We start from the raw sequence: 7,500 nt of genomic DNA, 5'->3' as shown, positions 1-7,500 counted from the left end.
TTATATGTACTGTTCTGTGTATGTGATTTCAAAGTCTAGACGGGTCGGATTAACCCTTTAACTGCCATATCCCTTAAAATTTGATTGCCAGAGGGTTAATGTAAATGCTTATGCCTGCTGGGCACAGTTTTCCCGATGCCACCGGGGTGGTGTTGCACTGACGGCTTGAGCCCGCCATCGCTGCTTGCAGCTATATTTATTCTTATTCTTCCGCTTCTCCAAAATGAATCGCATTTTTGAGGACTTAAACATGCTCAAAAAGTCATGAAACTTTGCACACGCGTAAAACCAGGTGAAAATTTTCGTCTGATATAGGATTCAGAAGAGGGTGTGGCAAAATGGCTCGACAGCGCCACCTATACGAAGAAAATCAACAGCCTTCGAGCTATGTTTCACATACATGCACGAAAATTGGCACACATATGTAACACACCAATACCTACAAAAAAGACTCTTGGAGCAAAATTCTAAAACCAACAGGAAGTCGGTTATTTGTAATATTATGAGCAAATTTTGTGTCATTTTGGTCATTTCCATATGTTGTATTTTAACGAACTCCTCCTAGAGATTTCTTCAAATCAACACCAAATTTGGTATGCCTAATCTAAAGGCCTTTGCGATGTTAAATTGCGAAGATCTTGAGTTTTCGTTGAAGGGCGTGTCCGTGGCGGCCTGGCGAATTTCGATGATTCGCCATGAAAAATGAAGTTGCTATAACTCAGACATACAATGTCCAATCTGCCCCAAACTTCACATGTTTGATGAGACTCCGAACCTGAACAGATTGACATGCCCATATTCAGTTATAGTCATAGCGCCACCTATTGGCAACAGGAAGTGACATATTTTACGCTGCGACAAACTACTCCTAGAAATTTTATGACATCAGTGTCTTTTTTGTAGTCAGTCTAATCTAAAGGCCTGTGCGATGTTCAGTTGTGAAGATCTTGAGTTTTCGTTAAAAGGCTTGTTCATGGCGCCGTGACGAAGTTCAATGTCTCGCCATGGGAATAAAAGATGTTATAACTCAGGCATAAAATGTCCGATCTTCCCCAAACTTCACATGTGTGATAAGAGTCCTGGCCTGAACAGATCTGCAGGCCAATATTCCATCGGGTGTGGCAGTATGGCTCTATAGCGCCACCTATACACTTTCAACGGAGTGCGCCTCGAGCTATGTTTCACGTACATGTACAAAAATTGGTACACACATGTAACACTCCAATACCTACAAAAAAGTCTCTTGGTACGAAATCCGGATCCCAACAGGAAGTCGGTTATTTTGAATTTTCCCTTCAAAATTGGTGTTGTTTTTGCCATTTTCAGGGGTTGTATTTTAACGAACTCCTCCTAGAGATTTATTCAGATCAACACCAAACTTGGTCAGTGTAATCTAAAGCCCTTTGCGATAATAAATTGCGAAGGACTTGAGGTTTCGTTAAAGGGCGGGTCCATGGCGGCCTGACAAATTTCGATGTTTCGCCATGAAAAAGGAAGTTGCTGTAACTCAGACATACAATGTCCAATCTGCCCCAAACTTCACATGTTGGATAAGACTCTTGACCTGAACAGATCTACATGCCAATATTCAGTTATAGTCATAGCGCCACCTATTGGCAACAGGAAGTTACATATTTTACACTGCGACAAACTACTCCTAGAAATTTTATGACATCAATGTCTTTTTTGTGGTCAGTCTAATCTAAAGACCTGTGTGATGTTTAGTTGTGAAGATCTTGAGTTTTTGTTAAAAGGTGTGTCCATGGCGCTGTGATGAAGTTCGATGTCTCGCCATGGGAATAAAAGATGTTATAACTCAGGCATAAAATGTCTGATCTTGCCCAAACTTCACTTGTGTGATAAGGGTCCTGGCCTAAACAGATCTGAAGGCCAATATTCCATCGAATGTGGCAAAATGGCTCGATAGCGCCACCTATACACTTTCAACGGAGTGCGTATACACTTTAAACGGAGTGCGCCTCGAGCTATGTTTCACGTACATGTACAAAAATCGGTACACACATGTAACACACCGATATCTACGAAAAAGTCTCTTGGTACGAAATCCGAATCCCAACAGGAAGTCAGTTATTTCGAATTTTCTCTGCAAAATTAGTGTTGTTTTGGCCATTTTCAGGGGTTGGACTTTAACGAACTCCTCCTAGAGATTTATTCAGATCAACACCAAACTTGGTCAGTGTAATCTAAAGCCTTTTGCGATCTAAAATTGCGAAGATCTTGAGGTTTCGTTAAAGGGCGTGTCCATGGCGGCCTGACAAATTTCGATGTTTCGCCATGAAATAGGATGTTGTTGTAACTCAGGCATAAAATGTCCAATCCTCTCCAAACCTCACATGTTCGACAAAAGTCCTGCCCTGAACACATCTGAAGGCCAATATTCCACTATAATGATAGCGCCACCTGCTGGCAACAGGAAGATTGGCACATGTATGGAATAAACATTGATATATTCTACTTATATTTATGAGTTTAAACGCATATTTCTCACCGTTCACCTATTAACTAAAGCCACTCGCTGCCGGTGAGCCCGGGTGCGAGGGCCCGTTCATCGCTGCTTGCAGCTTTAATTAGGGCCCGAGCACCGATGGTGTGAGGACCCTATTGGAATTGCTCCGTTTATTATTATTATTATTCCGCTTCTCCAAAATGAATCGCATTTTTGAGGGCCAAAACATGCTCAAAAAGTCACCAAATTTTGCACACGCCTCCGAACTGGCGAAAATTTACGTCTGATATGGGTTTCAGAAGTGGGCGTGGTAAAATGGCTCGACAGCGCCACCTATGCACGTTCAGCGGTGTGCGCCTCGAGCTACATTTCACGTACATGTATGAAAATCGGTACACACATATAACACATCAATACCTACAAAAAAGACTCTTGGAGCAAAATTCTAAACCCAACAGGAAGTCGGTTATTTTTAATATTATTAGCAAATTTTGTGTCATTTTTGCCATTTCCATGCATTGTATTTTAACGAACTCCTCCTAGAGATTTCTTCAAATCAACTCCAAATTTGGTATGCCTAATCTAAAGGCCTTTGCGATGTTAAATTGCGAAGATTTTGAGTTTTCGTTGAAGGGCGTGTCCGTGGCGGCCTGGCGAATTTCGATGACTCGCCATGAAAAATGAAGTTGCTATAACTCAGACATACAATGTCCAATCCGCCTCAAACTTCACATGGTTGATAAGACTCTGGATCAGAATAGATTGACATGCCCATATGCAGTTATAGTCATAGCGCCACCTATTGGCAACAGGAAGTGTCATATTTTATGCTGCGAAGAACTACTCCTAGAAATTTTATGACATCAATGTCTTTTTTGTGGTCAGTCTAATCTAAAGGCCTGTGCGATGTTAAGTTGTGAAGATCTTGAGTTTTCGTTAAAAGGCGTGTCCATGGCGCCGTCACAAAGTTCGATGTCTCGCCATGGGAATAAAAGATGTTATAACTCAGGCATAAAATGTCCGATCTTCCCCAAACTGCACATGTGTGATAAGAGTCCTGGCCTGAACACATCTGAAGGCCAAAATTCCATCAGGTTTGGCAAAATGGCTCGATAGCGCCACCTATACACTTTCAACAGAGTGCGCCTCGAGCTATGTTTCACGTACATGTACAAAAATCGGTATACACATGTAACACAGCAATACCTACAAAAAAGTCTCTTGGCACAAAATCCGAATCCCAACAGGAAGTCGGTTATTTAGAATTTTCTCTGCAAAATTGGCGTTGTTTTTGCCATTTTCAGGGGTTGTACTTTAACGAACTCCTCCTAGAGATTTATTCAAATCAACAACAAACTTGGTCAGTGTAATCTTAAGCCCTTTGCGATGTTAAATTGCGAAGATCTTTAGATTTCGTTAAAGGGCGTGTCCATGGCGGCCTGACAAATTTCGATGTTTCGCCATGAAAAAGGAAGTTGCTGTAACTCAGACATACAATGTCCAATCTGCCTGTTACGTCTCTGATGAAATTGTTTTAACTAGGGGTTAAAAGAGGTAACATTAAGTTGCATTTTAAAGAAATGAGGCAGGGAAAGAGGTGGCAATGGAATACATGACACAACTGCACTACAAGAAATATTTATTGCCCTCAAGGAACAACAAATTAAACAGACAAGACAAAGGAGAGAAGCGAAGTTAAAGTGGCGCTTAAATCATAAAATGAAATATGAACCCCACTAACTAACTAACTTCCCAAACCCCTAAACTAATAAAGAAAGAAAAGAAAAGTCTTCAACGCAAAAGCGTCATAAACTACACTAACTGCACTAAAGCCAAAACATACAAAAACAAGCGCACACAACTAAACTAGTGTTTCTAATACATCCAAAATCACTACGTGCAGATATGTAGGTCACGTGACTTACTAAACTCTTCCACTCCTTCCTTGTCTTCCAAACCATCAATAAGCTGAGAAAACATCAGATCAGAAATCAGCAAAACGACAAACGCACACCATAGTCACAGCAGAAAATGTCCTTCCCGCTCTTTCACAGATGTCCTCCTTTTAAACCTCTTTGATGCGAGCATGATTGGCAAAGGAAACGATGTTAACGATGACTGACAGCAAAGATATCCAATAGAATCCAAGGAAGGTGGTACCTGAGAGCATGAGAGTGAAAATGGAGAAAAAAAAACACAACACAAAAGATCGCGGACCGTAACACTGCCCCAAACTTCACATGTTAGATAAAACTTCTGCCCTTAACAGATCTACATGCCCACATTCAGTTATAATCATAGCGCCACCTATTGGCAACAGGAAGTGACATGTTTTACGCTGCGACAAACTACTCCTATAATTTTTTTGAGATTAACATATATTTTGTGGTCAGTCTAATCTAAAGGCCTGTGCAATGTTAACTTTTGGAGATCTTGAGTTTTTGTTAAAGGGCGTTTCCATGGCGCCATGACAAAATTTGATGTCTTGCCACAGCAAGAGAAGTTGTTGTAACTCAAGCATAAAATGTTCAATCTTTCCCAAACTTCACATGTTTGATAAGAGTCCTGGCCTGAACACATCTGAAGGCCAATATTCCATTATAATGATAGCACCACCTGCTGGCAACGGTAAGATTGGCACATATATGGGATATACTTTGATATATTCCACTTATATTTTTGACATGAAATGCATTCTCTCACGTTCACCTTTTTACTAAAGCAACTCGCTGGTGGTGAGCCCGGGTGCGAGGGCCCGTTCATCGCTGCTTGCAGCTTTAATTATTATTATTATTCTTCTTCTCCAAAATGAATCGCATTTTTGAGGGCCTAAACATGCTCGAAAAGTCATGAAACTTTGCACACACCTCAGAACTGGCGAAAATTTACGTCTGATATGGGTTTCAGAAGTGGGTGTGGCAAAATGGCTCAACAGCGCCACCTATACACGTTCAACGGTGTGCGCCTCGAGCTACGTTTCATGTACATGTATGAAAATCGGTATACACATGTAACTCTCCAATACCTACAAAAAAGTCTCTTGGAGCAAAATCCGAAACCCAACAGGAAGTCGGTTATTACTAATATTATGAGCAAATTTTTTGTCATTTTTGTCATTTCCATGCGTTGTATTTTAACGAACTCCTCCTAGAGATTCATTCAGATCAACACTAAATTTGGTATGCCTAATCTGAAGGCCTTTGCGATGTTAAATTGCGAAGCTTTTGAGTTTTCGTTAATGGGCGTGTCCGTGGCGGCCTGTCGAATTTCGATGATTCGCCATGAAACAGGAAGTTGCTATAACTCAGACATACAATGACCAATCTGCCCCAAACTTCACATGTTTGATGAGACTCCTGACCTGAACAGATTGACATGCCCATATTCAGTTATAGTCATAGCGCCACCTATTGGCAACAGGAAGTTACATATTTTACACTGCAATGAACTACTCCTAGAAATTTTATGACATCAATGTATTTTTTGTGGTCAGTCTAATCTAAAGGCCTCTGCGATGTTAAGTTGTGAAGATCTTGAGTTTTCGTTAAAAGGCGTGTCCATGGCGCCGTCACGAAGTTCGATGTCTCGCCATGGGAATAAAATATGTTATAACTCAGGCATAAAATGTCCGATCTTCCCCAAACTGCACATGTGTGATAAGAGTCCTGGCCTGAACACATCTGAAGGCCAAAATTCCATCAGGTGTGGCAAAATGGCTCGATAGCGCCACCTATACACTTTCAAAAGAGTGCGCTTCGAGCTATGTTTCACGTACATGTACAAAAATCGGTATACACATGTAACACACCAATACCTACAAAAAAGTCTCTTGGTACGAAATCCGAATCCCAACAGGAAGTCGGTTATTTAGAATTTTCTCCGCAAAATTGGCGTTGTTTTTGCCATTTTCAGGGGTTGTACTTTAACGAACTCCTCCTACAGATTTATTCAGATCAACACCAAACCTGGTCAGTGTAATCTTAAGCCCTTTGCGATGTTAAATTGCGAAGATCTTTAGATTTCGTTAAAGGGCGTGTCCATGACGGCCTGACAAATTTCGATGTTTCGCCATGAAAAAGGAAGTTGCTGTAACTCAGACATACAATGTCCAATCTGCCCCAAACTTCACATGTTAGATAAAACTTCTACCCTTAACAGATCTACATGCCCACATTCAGTTATAGTCATAGCGCCACCTATTGGCAACAGGAAGTGACATGTTTTACGCTGCGACAAACTACTCCTATAATTTTTTTGAGATTAACATATATTTTGTGGTCAGTCTAATCTAAAGGCCTGTGCAATGTTAACTTTTGCAGATCTTGAGTTTTTGTTAAAGGGCGTTTCCATGGCGCCATGACAAAATTTGATGTCTTGCCACAGCAAGAGAAATTGTTGTAACTCAAGCATAAAATGTTCAATCTTCCCCAAACTTCACATGTTTGATAAGAGTCCTGGCCTGAACACATCTGAAGGCCAATATTCCATTATAATGATAGCGCCACCTGTTGGCAACAGGGAGATTGGCACATAATAAATGACTTTGATATATTCCACTTATATTTACGATTTGAAATGCATATTTCTCACCGTTCACCTTTTTACTAAAGCCACACGATGGCGGTGAGCCCGGGTGCGAGGGCCCGTTCATCGCTGCTTGCAGCTTTAATTTCTATTGCGTCTCATTGCTGTCTGGGAGAAACTAAGTTGTGAAGATAAGTTTATGATGTTTCTCCTGTGGATGTGATGATTTTCTCTTCAGATCTAAGCGCATCTGAAGTTCTCTGTTATTTTAGCAGGTCTCGAAGCGTTTCGGTGTATTTTTATGAATTCTCAGATATCCCCCCGACAGAAAGCCTCCAGACCGCTATATACTTCATGAGTAATAAATAATCTCTTTAGCCATGACTGAGCCAAGATAAAAATGAATTGCTTTCATCGGTTACCCATCATGCCGTGAGACCCCGGGCGTCCCTGACATGAATGATGTCACGTCTCTTAGCTTCACCTGTGGGCTGTGGTAATTACGGACC

At 41.1% G+C, this 7,500-nt stretch overlaps 1 protein-coding gene across 1 annotated transcript in view; it reads left to right on the top strand.

Annotated features, from left to right (window-relative positions):
- Window positions 1-7,500, top strand: part of LOC128016080 (neurexophilin-2-like) — a 120,898-nt gene that overhangs the window by 100,748 nt on the left and 12,650 nt on the right. The window lies entirely within an intron of this gene.

The sequence above is a fragment of the Carassius gibelio genome, chromosome A6, assembly GCF_023724105.1.
Source record: "Carassius gibelio isolate Cgi1373 ecotype wild population from Czech Republic chromosome A6, carGib1.2-hapl.c, whole genome shotgun sequence".
NCBI lineage: Eukaryota > Metazoa > Chordata > Actinopteri > Cypriniformes > Cyprinidae > Carassius > Carassius gibelio.
This window is presented reverse-complemented; position numbering and strand designations above follow the sequence as displayed.